At 36.4% G+C, this 20,564-nt stretch overlaps 1 long non-coding RNA gene across 1 annotated transcript in view; it reads right to left on the minus strand.

Annotated features, from left to right (window-relative positions):
• Positions 1 to 15,787: 15,787 nt before the first annotated feature.
• Positions 15,788 to 20,564, minus strand: part of LOC123380187 — a 217,543-nt gene continuing 212,766 nt past the window's right edge. Inside the window, exon 5 of the long non-coding RNA XR_006585661.1 lies at positions 15,788 to 16,095. This is a non-coding gene — a long non-coding RNA (uncharacterized LOC123380187). The remainder of the gene's footprint in view (positions 16,096 to 20,564) is intronic.

The raw sequence follows: 20,564 nt of genomic DNA on the forward strand, positions 1-20,564 counted from the left end.
TGGTGATCCAGCCCCAGCCACACTGGTCTCCAGTGTAATTAATGGCATCATTTTGAAGACAAATGGACTATGTCAAGGGAAAACTGTGATTTTCCATCCAGGATCTATGGAATCTGATCATTTACTCCCAAGTATATTATTTTTATGACATAACCACCTAAAACTTAGATTAGTAAGCTTATATTTAACAAATTAGAAAATTGGAATGCCAATTATCTATGGAATATTACACATAAGTACCAGCATTAACATCAGGTACTACTTCGACATAATAGTTAAGAGTTTGCTTTGGTATCAAACTACCTTGCCACTTAATTGCCAAGGAGCTTTGTGGAAATTTTTTACTGTTTGTGATATTGTTGTTATTATTATCATTGTTAAGGACTCCTGAGTATGTGAGAGTATTAATACTCCTTTCTAAACAATGTTTATCAAATGATAATTAAAACCATGGACTTCTGGGAAATAATAGGAGCTCTCCACAAGCAAATAAATGAAATCAGTAGCCATAATTTTTTCAAGAGCCCACAAGAGTGTGATTTCAATAGAATAAAGGATGTAGAAGTATAAACAACTGCCCAGCAAAGGCAAGATGAATTTGGAGTTCTAGAGAGCCAGAGTTACATCACGAAAGAATCATGGCCTAGAAATTATGGCAGGTGCTAGTGGCAGTGAGCACCATTAATTAGAGGTGAGGGCCCCAAAGACATATTTGGAAGCACAACTTTGTTGAGTAACTCCAGGATAATAATGAAGTTAATTTCCAAAACCAAACACAAAATATGTCATCTTAAATGACATATTTTCCTTAAGGAAACATTTGACGTTTAGATTACACGAAAGAATATTTAATAATTTCATAAAATCATGATGTCTACAGGCTTTCCGAGTAGTTAACTAACTTTCTGGTTTAGCTAACCCAGCCTCACTCACTTCTTACCTTTAAAAGGGGCTGAAGTGGGGCGCCTGGGTGGCGCAGTCGGTTAAGCGTCCGACTTCAGCCAGGTCACGATCTCGCGGTCCGGGAGTTCGAGCCCCGCATCGGGCTCTGGGCTGATGGCTCAGAGCCTGGAGCCTGTTTCCGATTCTGTGTCTCCCTCTCTCTCTGCCCCTCTGTCATGCTCTGTCTCTCTCTGTCCCAAAAATAAATAAACGTTGAAAAAAAAAATTTATAAAAGGGGCTGAAGGAGGGGCTCAGTTGGTTAAGCCTCCGACTGTTGGTTTCAGCTCAGGTCATGATCTCATGGTTTGTGAGATGGAGCCCACTTCACGTGGGGATCTGCAAGGACAGCATGGAGCCTGCTTGGGACTTTCTCTGCCCCTCTCTCTCTCTCTCTCTGCCCCCCCCCCCCCGCTCATGCTCCCTCTGTCTTCCTCAAAATAAATAAATAAACTTAAAAAAATTAAAAGGAGCTGAAGGATATGTGTTGATTTCATCAGTAACTAAAGAATGGAGTCTCCAAAACATTTTTTTCTTTTATTGCTAAACGAACATTGAAGAAAATACCTCACATGCATTTACAAGTTGATATCAATAAGTTTTCAACAAAAATTGAATTACTTATAAAAGAAAATCCAATATATTGTAAATACTGCCTTTTAAAATAAAACTATTATAAAACTTTTAAATGTATCCACTAGAGTCTAAACACCATGGTGGATATGATACCCAACATTATCCATGAACAAATGCATGAGCAATCTCTTCAATCCTCATAAACTTTATATCTGCTTTCCCCCCATAAACTACAATTTTCATTCTAGTCTCCACATAGAGTTTTATCCCAATGTAATATAATTTCACACTTGAAAACCTGACAGTAATCACTCATATGTCTATTGAAGAAAAATATATGCATGTTAAAGTTACAAATTTTTAATTCTTTGACTCACAAGTCTCTAAGTGATAGAAAGTTTTGTGTTAAAAAGTCATTACAATGATTATTAGTCCATGATTAATCAAAATGAAGCAAATATCATACAATTTGGAAAAATAATCATGAAACGTATTTTTGAAAATGCATATGTTGTTGATTTGTATAAGTTCATTCACCAGTGAGGTAATATGATTACAAATAGTATATTTTTGGCTAGATTACACAGCATAAATTCAATTCTTATTTTTTGCTTTTGTAGATGTTAGTGCTGAGAAACTACATCTTCACAAAGCAAAGAAGTAAAAATGTAGTTTTCCTAGTGCGCTGCCGCTCTATTCTTTAAGTTCCATGTGAGTTTTGTGGCAAAAGCCACTAGTGATCTTTCATTAGACTTATTTCTAATGTATTGGCTAGCATTTTTATTATGTCTCTCCTTCAATGTTTTTGAAAGTAAAGAATTGACAACCACCAAGCTTGCAAAAAAGGATTTCTTACCTATGTATTAGAGTTACTCATTTTCTCATCTCTCTCCCGTATATTTGAAATTAGGTCTTTGTTCGGTGTCACAAAGCTTTTAATACTCAGGAGCGTATACCAAGGTAAGAAAATTAGTGAGATGTATGTCTCACTAATAGTATGATACAGTGAGAGGCAAAAGTGAGAGAAGAGTGATTTTTAAGGGGATATTTGGGCCACAGATAAGTTCTCAGGAAGATTTATTTTAGGAGTTAAAAGTTAGGAGTAAATGTTAAAGATCTAATAATAGATTCCTGTAAAATTAATCCCGTAAGCTTATTATTCTTCCCTTCTTAGCACATTATTCTTCCCTTCTTATGTACTCTAGGGATACATGTACCCTAGTTTCAAGAATGCTTTTTTTGAAAGCCTCTGAAAATAGTGATAAATATTTAGAGTAGGATGAAAGTCCCTAAAAATAAGACTTGGTATTTGGAGGGGAATGAATAAAATACATTGTACAGAAATGGTAGTTTCTTTATTTGTTTGCTTGGTTTTGTGTTTAGATACAGAGGTGAAAAATTGCCCTTGAACATATCAACTGAAACCAGGATATCTCAGCCCCCAACAGATCTCTTTAATTTTGTAAATTGCTCAGTGCCATTAGCCTATCCTTGTGTAAAACTATAATTCAATCTCACATTGACTATGGGTATAGTTTATTTTTGGTCACACATAAGAACTATTAAAATTGTACACTTAAAAAAAATTTTTTTTAACGTTTATTTTTGAGACAGAGAGAGACAGAGCATGAACGGGGGCGGGGGGGCAGAGAGAGAGGGAGACACAGAATCGGAAGCAGGCTCCAGGCTCCGAGCGACGCAGGGTTCGAGCTCACGGACCGCGAGATCGTGATCTGAGTCGAAGTCAGACACTTAACCGACTGAGCCACCCAGGCGCCCCATAAATTGTACACTTTAAAGGGGTGAATTATATGGTGTATGATTACATTTCAATAAAGCTCTCATAATAAAAAAATACAGCATATAGGAACTGAATAAATAACCTCCCGTAGAATGAGGACCATTGATACAGGGACAGTTATACACAAGAACTCTCTAATTCATGAAGGTTAAGAAGAGGATGTGAAAAGCTCTGTGCTTACTCAATCACTCAAACAAAAAAGAACATTATATTATTCTAGAATTCTAAAACTGTGTAGTATTTCTTGAAATTAGAAAGGAGCAGTGGAAGTAAACAAAGTTTTGTGGGTTTGTTTGTTTTTTACTTTTTTTACATGCATCAGCTTACACAATGGTATAACTATGTATCCATTATTCTTTAATTGATCAAATGAGTACCAAAGTATCTGAAAGAATAGTGTGATACAGAAAATGGGGGAATTTCAAGAGACATAAAAGCCCATTCAGTCACCACTTTTACAGACTTTTACAGTGTAAAAGGCCCAGAGAGGTGAATATATCACACAGGGAACTTATTAAAGGCTGAGTGAGACCAGTTACCACATCCTTCAGCCAATGACAAGGTATCTTACCTTAAAACACTGGCTGCAGGCCCTGTGAAACACTGGAATCTGGAAGGGTGGACACCAGGTAAAAGATTACAAATTATGATTTTTTTGAAAAAAGATTGGAACAATTAAACAGCAGGAAAGTTGAGGGTTTTATTAGAGAGAGAGAAGAAAACTAACTATAGAACATTTCAGTGAGGGGGCGCCTGGGTGGCTCAGTCAGTTGAGCCTCTGACTCTTGATTTCAGCTCAGGTCATGATACTGGAGTCATGAGATCGAGCCCTGCCTCGGGCTCCCAGCAATGAGCACGGAGCCTGCTTAAGATTCTCTCTCTCCTTTTCCCTCTGCCCCTCTTCCGCTTGCATGCACACACGTGCTCTTTCTCTCTCCCTCTCTCTCTCTGCCCCCCCAAAAGAACATTTCAGTGAAAGCTCTGGAGTTAATATCAAAAGGAAGTGGGTTTTCAATTGAATCAGTTACCAAAGATACCCACTGAAACACAGCGGCCCCACCACACATCTCTGGTGGTAATGAGAGGACCGTAGCATTAGATAGACTCATATGATGAATCATGAAGCTTGAGTCAAGAAGGCGACACAACTGGGTGGAAGACAGAAAAGATCACTGATGGGATAGGTTCATTACTGAGGTCCTCTGTAGACAGCCTCATCATTCTTCACATGGAAGGAATACATCACATGAACTCCCTCACAAAAAGACACTATGTACAACCAGAAAAACGATGAATAATCAGTTAAATAATGATCGTTCATGAGAGCTGTCTTATTGGTGGTATATTACTAGGTAATTCCAAATTCCATATCCAGGACTTCTGCTAAAATTATAAATAATTTCTCATCATTCAAAAAATAACTTTAGGGGCGCCTGGGTGGCGCAGTCGGTTAAGCGTCCGACTTTAGCCAGGTCATGATCTCGCGGTCCGGGAGTTCGAGCCCCGCGTCGGGCTCTGGGCTGATGGCTCAGAGCCTGGAGCCTGTTTCCGATTCTGTGTCTCCCTATCTCTCTGCCCCTCCCCCGTTCATGCTCTGTCTCTCTCTGTCCCAAAAATAAACATTGAAAAAAAAATTAAAAAAAAATAACTTTAAAAAACTTCTAAATAACTGATCTTACAACTTTAGAACATTGCATGAATTGATTTCTATATTTTATTCCATTCAAAATAAGTTAGTGAGTGTGGTCTTATAAGGATTCTCACATTAACACAACATCCACGGAGAAACAGCTCTTTTCGCATCTGGCAAAGGTACAATTTGTATTATATTGAGGCTGTCAAAACTTAGCCTGCCCCAACATTTGCAGGGCCTGGAGCAAGAGTACGAAGGAAGGCTCGTGTACCATATGTTTATATATTTAAAGGTATAAAACAAACCACAAACTGCTTAATAAAACGTGCCCCATCCCCCTACACTGGCTAATGCACATTCAAAACAATAAAGTGAAAAATACGGGCAAGACTGTGGATTGTATTTAAGAGTCAATGGAACACCCAAATGTATTCACTTAAATGTGTCCAAAATGGATTAAATTATTTTGGCACATCTACCATCCCGTTGATGTCTCAGTGGTAATTAGAAGAATTCCAAGCACTGTGTATTGTTATAAATACCAGCTTCGCATAACTTGTGTTCCAATGTCAGTAGTGATCTAAAGGATGAAAAATAACCTGTGGATGTACTTAAAGTATAACAAGTTTGGACAGAGTTTCATTGGAAGTGTAAACTCCAGTGGAAATAAAAGGAAATTGTTGATATCATTTTATAAATTATTATAAATGATGTATATTTATATAAATATGTAAAATAATTTATATTTATAAATAATTTGTAATTATACTGTGAATATATTTTTTCTGAAACATTTGAAATTACCTGTTAAAATGAACGAGAAAATATAATTACGGAACACCAAATTTTAAATAACTTCAATAGCCATGGTTTTCATTGAATTTTGAGAAGTTAATTATGTTTATCCAACCTTTTTCTAAAAAATCACCAATTTGGCAAATCAGCACCAGGAAAATGCCAACACATTACACTGAAGTGACCTAACACTTATAGTCCCACAAATATCTATTATGGCTATTCACTTCGAGTTTGGCTAAATCAAACCAGTATCATGAGGTTATCCTTACCCTAAAAATTGAGGAGAAAAAAAAAAACCACCTAAGCATTATAACGTGTGCATGTATGTGTGTATATGGGTATTTATTTTTGTATCAATTCCTAAATCCTATATTCCAGGAAATGACCGAAATTATTTTTGAAATACCAAGGAAGTACTTCTATCAAGACCTAAGTAAGTTGTTCTGGTTTTGAGGGACAAAACCAATCTATAATTATTTATGCCTCTTAATGCTTTCAGAGGAGCTGTCCTCCGAGTAGCAAGTGTGGCTGTGGTCTGGATGAGCCGGGGGAAGAAAGGAAAAAGCTGCCAGCGCCAGAGCAAGAAACACATTTGCACGACAGGCAGTCCTGCACAGTCTCATGGGTCAGTTTGCTAGTGAGCCAAATCACAACGAAGCTTTGAATTCACACTAAACATGTTACGGGCCCTCCAAATTACAACCTAACCTGTACTCAGTAAGAACAAATCAATATTTTTCTCAGCATCTCTAACTGAATGCGGCGAAGGAGTGGTTTCTCACCCTGGGTAAGAGGCGGGCTGTCTAGCTTCTTGGAAACCTTGTCATGCGCAGCTAACAGTGCCGATAATGGCCGAGAAATGTACTCCCCGCACTGACCTCTAATTTTCTTTGTTCTTTTCCAATCTTCCTTAATGTGTCCTCCTCCCTATATTTGTCTATCATTCTGTCAACTCTTTCGTGTTCTTGATTTTAGTTGGGGAGCACATTTGCGTCACCGCGGTTGCAAGTGGTTCAGAACTCGGGGGAGCCGGCGGGCCAGCAGTCCTCTGGCCCTCTTCCCCAGATCCCTGCTTCACTGTCACCAGACTGCCACCCATCCTTGCCAACACCTCTGGTCACAGGGCTGGTAAGTATGTGTGCACTCCCATATGCATGCGTAGCTGTTTCTGAATCACAGACTCATCATAAGTTTTCGCATGATATCTACAACCACCAAAATCTCACCGCACTTTTCCCAAGGCTGAATTTATTCATCTAAAAAAAAAAAAAAAAAAAAAAAGGCATTGAGACTATTCTGGGACTTTTACTATGCAGACATATTACGGAGGCAGTAAAAGAATTTTATTTGAAATAACAACCAAAAGCCAACTTGGAGCGCAGCAAGAAGGGATTAGACCACCGCATAACTAGCCTTATTGGAATCAATTCCAAGAACGTAAGAATTTACTGAGAGGCAGTGTATTTTCTGGAACTGTAATCAAAGGTGGATGGGGAGGATAGGCAAGTAAAGGCAGCCATGGGGAACTTGAACTTTCATCATCTTGGTTACAGTGTTTTCAAGTATTAACTGTGCCTGGCAAGCAAAACGCAGTTAAAAGTCTAATAACCAAGCATAAACTTCACACATCTAAATCTCTTGCAATAGTTCTAGTCAATACTTGGCAATCAGCTTTGCAAATGGGTTTTAAACAAGCACTTATAATGATGAAACAATATAGCGGAACAAATTGTGGTAAGAAAAGCATGTTGTTGATGTCAAAGAAGTCAGCCTATTACCGTAATGCTAACAACACATTTTTTTGTCCACACTGACTGTGGTCCTGGTCACAGGCTAATTTCTGATGCCTGCTTTTAAAATTATCATCGGTGCATGGAGAAATGTGGAAAACCTTAGGTATGCTCAAAAATTGACAAGTCAATTCAGTTAAAACAAAAACAGAAATGTAGACCATAACCCTGATATACTGACATATATTAACAAGGAACAAAATAGACAATCATTTTAGTTATTTTATTGACACGTTATTAACCCAAACATCACTCTTCCTTTTATGGCACTCTCCTTAGTGGCTGTAGATTTTTTTTTTTTTAGTTACTGGTTACACATGTGCATTTTAATTCAAAATAATTATTATATGATTCTTATAGACAGGTTTATTCAAAAAATAAAAACTGCCTATTCCATTTAGGGTTTGAAACATCATTAGATTTTTTCGTGACTTAAATAGTATTTGCTGAACACCTTTGTTTTCATAATACTTTATTAGATGCTACTGTGGAACATGGTAAATGATACATTTCATGCTCTTAAAAATCTAATCCCACATCTGGAAAGAAAAAAAGTATATGCCGGTTAAAATGAAAATAAATAATTAATTATTATCGGCCAAATTCACCATTTAGCTAGTAATAATTGGGGAAATTGAACTGAGGAAGAGTCAGTAGAGGAGTCAAGCTGAAAATTTATGTTGAGAAGTCATACGGTGGTGATATTAATAGAGATGACTTTGGAGCCAGAAAGATCTAAGCTCAGAGTCCAAGTCTGTCCCTTACTTAGCATGACTCAGCTTTTTTTTTTTTTTTTTCCATCTCTAAAATGGGGACGGTAACAATCCTTAACTTTAGAATACTGCTGAGAGGATTAAGTGGGGGAACCTAATGTAGAATGCTGGCACATGGGAATAATTTGATAAATGTTTCAGTAAAAGGAATAGTGGAAGCTAAGGTTGCAAAGGAAGTGTGATACATTGCAGGCAAAACAATAAAAGGGGTCCTTTGGCTATAATACAATTATATATTGTATAAATTATAAGAGATGCCTTCTATAAATAATTTCTGAGCTTACAAAAAGAAAGGAGGGACACCTGGGTAGCTCAGTGGGTTGAGTGTCCAACTCTTGATTTTGGCTCAGGTCATGATCTCAGGGTCGAGGGACTGAGCCCCGTGTCCGGCTCCATGCTGAGCCTGGAACCTGCTTAAGATTCTCTCTCTTTCCCTCTGCCCCTCTATCCTGCTCATGTACACTCTCTTGCTCCTCTTAAATTAAAAAAATTAAAGAAGAAAGGAAAATATCTAAAGGCAGAGAAGAAAATGATGAAGAAAGAGAATGAGGAGATGAAAGGGAAGAAAGAGGAACAGAAAAGGAGAAGAAGGAGATGACTTTAGACTGACAAAAATATTGACAATGGCACTGAGGGAAGCCAAAAGAAAATATAATAAAAAGTTTAACATTTTGCTGGGAAATATATGTTAATCTGAATTTGTGACCCACAAGCAACTATCAGTCCAGAATTAGAATATAAATAAGATGTTTTTCTCAGATAAACACATAAATGAGATAATTAGCCACTCTTAGGTCTACTTTAAGAAAAAAATAATTGTCCTAGAGGGAATAAGAAAGGTCTCTGAAATGAATGGCAAGCAAAGGCACAATTTAGTATGTATGTAAATCTAAAGTGACTGTGCCTTTAGAATTAATACTCTTGCTGCTATTATTACTTCTTATTGTCATTATTTTTATTAAAGAAGAGAAGCTGTTAGAGACATAAACTGGTAGGAATACTTCAGTGGTAATTTTGACAAGTTTCTGGAGGCAGACTCTGGACTAGTCTTAGAGTAAGGAATCTTTGGGGGTTGCAATCTTAGGGAGTCCCCCACATTTTCATTGGTTTACCTTTAATAACCTCACCATATTCTCATGATGAAGTTCCTAGAAAGATACCCTCTAGGCTTGGGCAGGAAGAAGGGAAGAGGAATCATTGTGATACAAGTCTAGATAATTCTCTATTTAAAAAGCCTATTCTATAGGGAAAAGATTTTGCCAAAGCTTTATCCCAGCCCAAGGCTATTTCTGCCATTACAGCCCCTTCTAGACTTTTTTTTTTAATGTTAAGAGGAGAAAAGCTATATCACTTGAGAAATACTTGTGAAATCCATAACACAGAGACCCAGACCAACTAAACAACTGAGATTTAATCCCAACATTATAGAACACTTCCAGTCTCCCACAGCTGACCACCATGTCGACAGGGCTCTGGTGTAATAACAGTGGTAACAGCCGAAAGTGCTGGAAGACACAGACTCCCTCAGAGAAGGAATACTTAAGAGAAGACCAGAACCAAGAGGAGAGACAAAAAGGTGAGAGAGGAAATGTGAAGCCTCCGGCACTGTGGTATTGTTAAACACATCCCAACTCTTAGCCAGATTAACAAATTCTCACACTAAAGGCCTATTTACTGTAGTTTCTGTTACTTATACATCATGTTCAGTTTTCATAAAAACTACAAGGCAGGCAAAAAAGAAAAAAAAAAAAACACCTCAGAGTCTGAACAGACAAATCAAGCCCCAGAACCAGACTGCTACATGAGAAAGATATTGGAATTCTCAGACTGAGAACTTAAACAACTGTAAATAATTGTTAAGGGTTCCAAAAGAAAAAAGTAGACAACACGCATGAACAAATGGACAATATAAGCAGAAATATGGACTCTCTCAGAATGAATCAAAGGGAAATAATAGAAATAAAAACAATGTAACAGAAGTGAAGAATGCTTTTGATCAGTAAACTGGATAATGCCAAGGAAAGAATCAGTGAAGTTTGAAGATGCCGCGATAAAAACTTCCCAAACTGGAATTTAAAGATTTTTTTTCTCTTTTTAATTATTTTTAGAGTAATAATAATAAAGGAACAAAACATCCAAGAAACATAAAAAAAATTTCAAAAGGTGTAACATACATATAATCAGAATACCAGAGAATGAAGAGAGAATAATTCTACAAGAGAATTATTTGACGTAATAATGGCTAAAATTAGTGACAGAAACCAAACCAGAGATCCAGGAAGCTCAGAGAATATCAAGTAGGAGAAACACCACCAGCCACCAACAAAAAACTACACATAAGCATATTATATTAAATGTGCAGGAAAAAGAAGATGAAGAAACAAAATTAAAAAATTATTACCTATACAATAACAAGAATAAGAATTATAATGAATTACCCATTAGAAACCATGAAAGCAAGAACAGAGAAGAGAGGAATATTTACAATGTGGAAAGAAAAACCTACCAACCTAGGATTCTACATCCAGTGAAATTATCCTTCAAAATCAAAGAGAAATACTTTCTCAGACAAACAAAAGCTAAGGAAATTCTTTGTAACAGATATGTCCTGCATGAAATGCTAAAAAAAAAAATGGATGTAAGATAAAATCTATTTTTTGTAGTTCATATAAGAGATATTTGACTGTTTCAAGGAAAAGTACTAACAATGTATTGGTTGTGTTTAGTGTACAGAGAAGTGAAACAAATGACACTGGCATAAGGAACTAGAATGAGGAATTTGGAATACTCTGTTACAAGATACCTGAATTACATGTCAAACAATATAGTGTCGTTTGAAATAAGACTTAAATTAGTTAAAAATGTATATTGCAAATTTTAGGGCAACTGCAAAAAATTATAGAAAGAAATAATTGACATGGTAAAAGAGCCATTGACATGGCTCAGGTCATGATTTCAGGGTTTGTGAGTTCAAGCCCCATGTCAGGCTCTGTGCTGACAGTGCAGAGCCTGCTTGGGATTTTCTTTCTCTCCCTCTCACTCTCTGCCCCTCCCCACTCTCTCTCTCTCTCTTAAAATAAATAAATATAAACTTAAAAACAAAAACAAAAACAGAGACGGCCACAATGGAGAGGGAGAAAAAGAGAAAGAACAAATATGACAAATAGAAAAATCACAAACATGATAGCTGTTCATACAACTATATCAACAATCACATCAAATGTAAATAGCTATAAATACCTACAGAAAGATAAAGATCATCAGAGCAGGCTAAAAAAATAAGACCCCCCCTATATTTTGTTCACAAGAAACCCATTTTAAATATAAGGTGCAGATAACTTAAAAGAAAAGGAATGGAGAAAAATATACCATGGTAACCCTAATCAAAAGAAAGCTGGACTAGCTATATTAACTTCAAGCAAAGCAGAATTCAGAACAAGAAAAATTATCAGGGATTAAAAGGAATTTTATTAAAAATATTTTTTTGACATTTATTCATTTTTTAGAGATAGAGAGAAACAGAGCATGAGCAGGGGAGGGACAGAGAGAGGGAAACACAGAATTTGAAGCAGGCTCTAGGCTCTGAGCTGCCAGCCTAGAGCCCAGCACGGGGCTTGGACCCATGAACCATGAGATCATGACCTGAGCAGAAGTCGGACCCTTAACCAACTGAGCCACCCAGGCACCCTGAAAAAGGAACTTTAAATAATCCTAAGAGGAACAATTCTCCAAGAAGACCTAAGAAGCCTAAATATACATGCATCTAACAACAGAGCATTAAATACATGAGGCAAAAACCGATAGAGAACTGAAAACAGAGAGAACTGAAAGGAGAAATAGATGATGGAGAAGTCCACTGTTACATTTGGAGATTTCAACATCCATCATTCATTAACTGATAAATCAAGCAGGCATAAAATCAATAAGGATAGATTTGGCTTGAACAGCTTGATATAATTGACATTTATAAATGATTCTGTCCAACAACAGCAAAGTGTATCTTTTTCTCAAGCTCATGTGGAACATTCACCAAGAGATCACGTTCATGGCCATAAAACACAGATTTAACAAATTTGAAAGAATTCACGCAAAGTATGTTCTCAGGCCACAGGGATTAAGATACAAATCAATGATGGAAAGATAGATGGAAAATATCCATAAATATTTGTTAATTAAGCAACACTCTTATAAATAACACATAGGACAAATAAGAAGTCTTAAAAGAATTTTTAAAACATTTTGAGCTAAATGAAAATAAAAATATCAAAACTTGTGAGATGCAGCAAAACAGTGCCGAGAGGAAAGTTGCAACATTAAATACATCAATTAGAAAAGAAGAAAGATCTAAAATAAATAACTTAAGCTTCCATTGTACAAAAGAAGAGACAGAGGATGAATTAAGTGTAAAGAAAGCACAGAAAAGAATACACATTGAAGCAGAAATCAATAAAATTAAAAACAGAATAATAATAAACTCAACAAAATCAAGAGATGGTTCTTTAGGGACGCCTGGGTGGCGCAGTCGGTTAAGCGTCCGACTTCAGCCAGGTCACGATCTCGCGGTCTGTGAGTTCGAGCCCCGCGTCAGGCTCTGGGCTGATGGCTCGGAGCCTGGAGCCTGTTTCCGATTCTGTGTCTCCCTCTCTCTCTGCCCCTCCCCTGTTCATGCTCTGTCTCTCTCTGTCCCAAAAATAAATAAAAAACATTGAAAAAAAAATTAAAAAAAAAAAGATGGCTCTTTAAAAGATCAATAAAATTGACAAACCTCTAGTGAGATTAGCAAAAAATAGAAGAGATATAAATTACTAATATAAGAAAGAGGGTCTATGGCTACTGATCCTACGAAATTAAAAGGATAATATGGGAATATTATGAACAACTCTATGCCCACACACTCTATAACCTAGATGAAATGGACCAATTCCTTGGAAGACACAACCTACCTAAAACTCATACAAGGAGAAGCAGACAATCTGACTAGACTTATATTTATTAGATAAGTTTAGTAAAGAAACTAATAACCTACCAAAGCTGAAAGAGGCAGGCCCAGATGGATTCACTGCTAAATTCTACCAGATATTTAAAGAAGATTACATACCAATTCTCCTAATCCCCTTCAACAGAGAGAAGTAGAGGGAATGCTTCCCAACTTGTTCTGTGAGACCAGCATTATTTTTATACCAAAGTGAGATCAAAATATTACAAGAAAGGAAACCACAGATCAATGTCCCTCCACAATATAGATGCAAAGTCCTCCCAAAAACATTAGCAAATCAGATCAAACAATGGAAGATCGTACACCACACCAGGATATTCCAGGCATGCAAGGCCGATTCAATGTTCAAAAAATGGATGTACCACAATAATAGGCTGAAAAAATCATATGATCATAGCAACTAATGCAGTAAAAGCAGCTGAAACAATTCAACACCTATAAATGTTAAAACCTCTCAGAAAACAAGAATGAAGGAGAATTTTCTCAATCCGATGAAGAACATTTCCACAAGAATCAGAGCCAACAACATCATACTTAATGGTGAGAAACTGGCAGCTTCCACCCCCTAACATTAGGATTCTCTTTCTATTCCTGTTAAGCATCATACTGGAAGTCCTAGCTAGTGCAATAAGGTAATAAAAGGATAATGTATACATATTGGAAAGGAAGAAACAAACCTCTTTGTTCACAGATGACATGATTGCCTATGCAGAAAACCCGAAAGAACCTTTACAAGAGAGCTTCCTGGGACTAATAAGCACATATCTCGTGACATCAAAGGACAAAAAGTTAATACGTAATAGTTATTTTTGCTCTCCTAAGTCCTAGTAATAGACAGTTGGAATTTTAAATTAACAACATACCATTTACAATAGCACAAAAATAAAACAAGAAAAGAAATACTCTGTTACAAGTTTAACAAAATATGCACAGGATCTATATGTGGAAAATTACAAAACTCTAATGAAAAATATCAATGGTGTAAATAAACGGAGAGCTATACTGTATTTATGGTTGGAATATCAGCATCATTAAGATGTCAGTTCTTCCTAACTTGATCTGTAAGTTCGGTGTCGTGTCCTGGTAAGTGAGGATGGACAATATGGAGCTGCAAATATCCAAGGCAATAAAAAGGGAGATGCTTTCCTTGGTCCCTTCCTTCCAGGCTCATACCAGAACCTGAGCTATTGACATGTGACTCTTTCATTGCAAAGGAGTGAGAAAATTAAACCCCAGGAAAGATCAGAGAGATAAGACATAGTGAAAGAAAAGCTGCTGTCCAGGCCTGACTCAGTTTACCTAAACCTCACATTTCCAGGCTGCCTAGCATAGAGGCCGTCAGATGTAGGAAGAGGCTTATCTCCAGCTGCATGGCAGACAAGTAACTCAAAAGAAGGTGCATCCCAGTAAATGTGGACTCCAAGAAAGACCAGAAATCTTGGATCACCAGAGCTTTATCCTGTTTCTTTAGTCCCCGTGAAAGCTGCCATCCAGCACAGTGGTCCAACAAATGGACTTAGATGGGACATATCTGGCAGCATCTCTCCTGAAAGCTGGAATTTGATGTAAAAACAAACTTTGTTCTAGAGACAAAAAAAGGTTCAAGGCTACAGAAGTCACGTAAAAAGGAAAATACGAAGACAGCTAATGTTAGATAAGGTTTTATTCATTTGCTAGGGATGCTGTAACAGAGTGCAACAAACCGAGTGGCTTAAACAGAAATGTGTTGTTTCTCAGTTCTGGAGACTAGTCCAAGATCAAAGTGTCAGCAGGACTGGTTCCTTCCGAGGGCTGTGCGAAAGCTTGCCTCTCTCCTAGCTTCTAGTGCTTTGCTGGCACTCGTTAGCATTCCTTGACTTCACCCCATGCATCACTCCAGTCGCTGCCTTCCTGGTCACGCAGCATTTCGAACACGTGTCTGTATTCAAGCTTCCCCTTCTCATAAGGACACAAGTCATGTTGGATAAGGACCCATCCTAATTACCTCACTTTAACTTGATTACCTCTGTAAAGACTCTAACCTATCTCTAAATAAGCCCAGATCCCGATGCACGTTAGATCTTCAACATATGAATTTGGGAGTGGGGGAGACACAACTCAATCCATAACGATGGGGGCAATGTAACTTTAATAATAATAAGTATGGGAAGCTGGCTTCGTAATATGCTATAAGTATAAGAACATTTATTAGTGGCTCCAAGCGTGTTTTTAGTAATAATACGTGTTTTCAGAAGTTAGAAGAAAGCAAGATCAATTTTCATTTACCCTAGGCTAATGAGTGGTATGATAAATTGATTAATAATGCCCAGGGTATGAGAAATGAGAATAAATTTATTGAGTGCACTGGAGACATAAAACAAACACATTTATACAGTGCTCAGCTCAGCATATTCTAAAGAGCCTTGAATCCATGCTTAACTTAAAAACTGGTAAATCATGCATTCTCCCTAAAACTGAGTGTAAATTGCCAATTGGGGCTTTCCAATGCTTCTCTTATGACAAACCAGCAGCATCCACATGAAGAAAAGTAAAGGATATATTTTTATTTCTTTTCTTCTATGTCTCATAGCTCAGAGACCTCAGCTGTATCAACCAAAATACAAGACAGTTGACTTTCTATTGCAAACATACTGCGCATTGATGTTGCCAGAGAAAATCTCTCCTCATCCCAATTCTATTTTCTAATTCTACACAAGTGACACAATTTGTCCTTGAAGGGATGGTCTCTTCAATATGGTAGATGGAGTGAAACAGACAAAGGCACAGCTTTCAAGGAGCTTCGTCTCCTCTGGAAAAGACAGTGACATCTCTACATTAGATGATTTTCCTTTGTACTTGTCCAGAATCATACCTGCCTTCTTGATTTTTAATATTTTTTTTGTATTATGAGATCTAGCTTCTACATATAGAGCCCAAAACTCATACCACCCAATTTCCTTTAGTCTATCATTTGTATCCAAACAAATGAGCAAATAGAAGAGGCAAATGTATGGGGAGAACCAGTCACACGGCAGGTGGGCCCGTGGAATCTGAGGGTAGCAGCTGGAACTCCAGTTCAAACTGTCCTATGCCTGAGTGATGGTGGCCATGTGTTATTGCCAGAGAGGACCAGAAGGCATGGTTGAGAGTTGTTACCGGCTTAACATAGCCTCAGGGTCTATACTTCAGCCCTCCTGGGAATTCTGAAAGTTGTCTGTGTTGTCTGATCATTTCCATACCTTCTGATACCCGTCAGAAAACAGTCTGTTATTTGCACCTTGCACCTGAGAACCTCTGAACAATGAGGTCATCAACTGTAAAATGCCAACTACTGTGAAGAAAATAAACAGGTTGGTAAGAAAAAGCAGTGGTCCTGAAACATTTTTTGCTCACAACTTCCTCAAGAAATTTTAAAGCCGTATGGATCTCTAGTATGTTTTTAAGTGACATCCAATTTCTTCATAGAAGCTTAAATTCCAACAGAGAAATATAATTTCTATATTATGGCATATACTGATATTTTAAAATAAAATAATTGCAATGCTCTTATGTGTGTCCAATGCAAATGTATATATATGTTTGGAAATGTACCTCTTAATGAGATGAATAGGGTTTTTTAAAAAAATACTTCAGTTAGTTTATATGTTGGTGGCTAAAAACAATACATGGCTAGAGTCAGTCTATTCCATTGTTATGTTTCATTTTAATATTTATAAGCTTTGAGAAAACTTGTTAACATTCAGAGTAATCAAAAACTCTATTACAGCAATTTTATGTCTTTATATGTCTTATAAATTGTATGTCAAAGATGACAGTATGAAGTCCTAATTGAATTATCAGATGATATATTGTTAAAAATAATGTTGATTCAGGGCGCCTGGGTGGCGCAGTCGGTTAAGCGTCCGACTTCAGCCAGGTCACGATCTCGCGGTCCTGAGTTCCAGCCCCGCGTCAGGCTCTGGGCTGATGGCTCGGAGCCTGGAGCCTGTTTCCGATTCTGTGTCTCCCTCTCTCTCTGCCCCTCCCCCGTTCATGCTCTGTCTCTCTCTGTCCCAAAAATAAATAAACGTTTAAAAAAATAATAATAATGTTGATGATAGACCACTATGACATTCATTGTTTTACTTTTCAGTTTCAGTGGATACCCAAATGCCCTTTCCAAGAACTATCCAATAACTATTCATTACTTTGGTTACTCATTTTCACATTTAATTCAATAAGCTCAGAAAACTTTGGAAAATCAAAATGTTATTATGTATTACACATTTACAATATTTCTAATAAGAGGTTTTTATCTTATTATGTACATAAAATCTTCTATAAAATCTTGGATCTGCAGCACTGGCACATTCAACCTATGGAAAATATTTGCCTTATTATTTAAGGCACTGTCATTTCAAACATACAAATGAGTCTTATTATATTTTAGAAAAAGACTTCACTTGTAATTTGAGACAAGTGTTAATAAACCATTTCAATAAGTATCATAGGAACCATAAAAAGTGAATCATAGTATACACTGTGAAAGATAGTTTGGTAAAATCGGTGAATATTATAAAGATGTAGAGATTATCTAATCAGCCTTTATGCACTATAAAATGAGATAATATACCATTATAGTTTTTCTGCTTAATTTTTAATGGTGCCATATCAGTAACTAAAGTTATTTTTGATAGAGCATGATAAAAGGTATGATACAGCCTTATATATGTGTGAGTATAATGTCAAATTCTAATGGCTGGCTTTGGGGAAAAAAACAAAAAGAATTGATGATAAAAATCTGTAATAATGTGAATAAATTTATTAAAGCCATAATAACATTTTTTCTATGTATTAATGCTACTATATACTATTAATGTACTATCTTAATGTTGTAATGAAACTATGCAAATTACAACATATAGCATGTAATTTCTCCTTTTTAGCTAGGAGGTAGAGAATATTAAATAATTTATGAGATAATATAATGAGCATTTACTAAAACTAGGACAATAGGTCAAGATGTGATTTGACAGTTTACATTTGAATGTTCACTAAAGTTAAAAAATTGTATATGTGTTTTTCCATATATTTTTATTCAATGTATATTGAAAATTTTGATAGTGTTGAAGAACATCTAGTTACCAATTAACTATGAGGATTAGCATTAGAATTGATGCAGCTTTGACACTTTGAAAGTGATTGTTTTTAAGAGAAGATAAAGTATTTTAGAGATAAGCATTAAGAATTTCTGAATATAACTGATAGTTTAAATATGTTTTTAAAACTTGTTTTTGTGTTTCATTCAAAATTTTTTTCTCATGCTTTCTTAGCTTTGCTCTCATAGTACCCTCTCTTAAGAGTGATGCAGTCTTTTATTCTTTTTCAAGTTTTTACTTAAATTCCAGTTAGTTAACATACAGTGTAAGATTAGTTTCAGGTGTAGAATTTAGTGATTCACCATTTACAAACAACACCCAGTGCTCATCACAACAAACGCCCTCCTTAATAGCCATCACCCAACTAGCCCATCCCCCACCTACCTCCCCTCTGGTAGCCATCAGTTTATTCTCTGTAGTTAACAGTCTGTTTCTTGGTGTTTTTTTTGTTTTGTTTTGTTTCTTAAATTCCATATATGAGTGAAATTATATATTTGTCTTTCTCTGACTGACTTATTTTCCTTAGCATAATACTCCCTAGCTTCATCCATGTCATTGCAAATGGCAAGATTTCATTCTTTTGGGTGGCTGAGTAATAATCCATTGTTTTAAAAAAAAAGTGATGCAGTCTTTTTGTTCATCTGACTTTGTTAAATGAGTAACTCCTACCTGTACACCCCACCATATATCTGCATTCAAAGCATCCTAACACAACCAAAATACCCTGCTGCCAATGCCACATTTCACTGTTAAGAGAAATGTTTATAACACAAAAAAGGGAAGCAGCCTTAAAGGTTTATGGTCTTAATTAAGCATTACAGTAAGCTTTCTTTGCCCCTTTGCTTGGCAGCTGAGAGATTTTCATAAACCTTGGTAAAACAAAATATGTGGACGTTAAGCCAATTGACAGAGTCCCTTAAATTTGTTCTGGCTAGAATAACCATGGGAATGTCTTGTTTGATGCCACTGTGATTACTGGGTTAAGGTAGAATGACTTATTTAGATAGAAGAGCTGTAGAAAGACTCATGGCTGAGATGTACGTGAACTGAGGCATTAAAAATGAAAAAGAGCCACGCTACCAAAAGTTGGGTTGAAGATGATTTTAAGCAAAGGAAACATATACACCAAAGTCTTAAAGTAAGGATGAACTTGACTGATCCAAAGATAAAACAAGCCAGTGTGGATGAGCTGGAGAGACCGACAGAGAGGTTGACATGTGAAAGGATACAGAAGTGAAACACTCTAAGTCCCCCATGAAAAAGCAAAAAGTTTGCATTTAAGTTGAGATGCAATAAGAATCCATAAAAAGGTTTTAAGGATAAGAATTTCATACATATGTACGTTTTAAAGATATGACTCTGGCTCTTAAATGGAAAATCCATTAGAGGAAGCAATAGATGGAACATGGTGAGAATCTAAGTGACAAATAATAATAAGGGAGATAAGGAGTGGTAGAACTGAAATTCACTTTGGATGTGAAGCTAACAGTACTGTTCAATCCAATATTTACTGATGGATTGAATTTTCAAAGTATGCAGGAGTGAGAAATTGTGATTGGTACCCTGGAATTTGGATGGATGTCAGTGTCATTTTTTGAGATGAGAACTACTGGACAATAACAGTACTTAGGGAGGAATTCTATTTTGGACATGCTAATTTGTGAATAGAAATAGATTAAATTCCCCCAATAAAAATTCTCCCAATAAAAACTTTCATATTAAATTAATAATATTTTTTGTATTATCTGGGTAAATACCTAGTAGTGCAATTGCTTGATTATAAGGTTGTTCTATTTTTAACTTTTTGAGGAACCTCCATACTACTTTCCACAGTGGCTGCACCAGTTTGCATTCCCACCCATAGTGTAAGAGGGTTCCTTTTTCTCCACATCCTCACCAACAGCTGTTGTTTCTTATGTCATTAATTTTAGTCATTCTGACAGATGGGAAGTGATACCTCATTGCGGTTTTGATTTGTATTTCTCTATGATGAGCGATGTTGGGCATCTTTTCATGTGTCTGTTGGCCATCCGTATATATTTTTTGGAAAAATGCCTATTGATATCTTCTGCCCATTTTTTAACTGGATTGTTTGGTTTTTAGGTGTTGAGTTTTCTAAGTTTTTTTTATATATTTTGGA

This window comes from Felis catus, chromosome A1, assembly GCF_018350175.1.
Source record: "Felis catus isolate Fca126 chromosome A1, F.catus_Fca126_mat1.0, whole genome shotgun sequence".
In the NCBI taxonomy this organism is placed as follows: Eukaryota; Metazoa; Chordata; class Mammalia; order Carnivora; family Felidae; genus Felis; species Felis catus.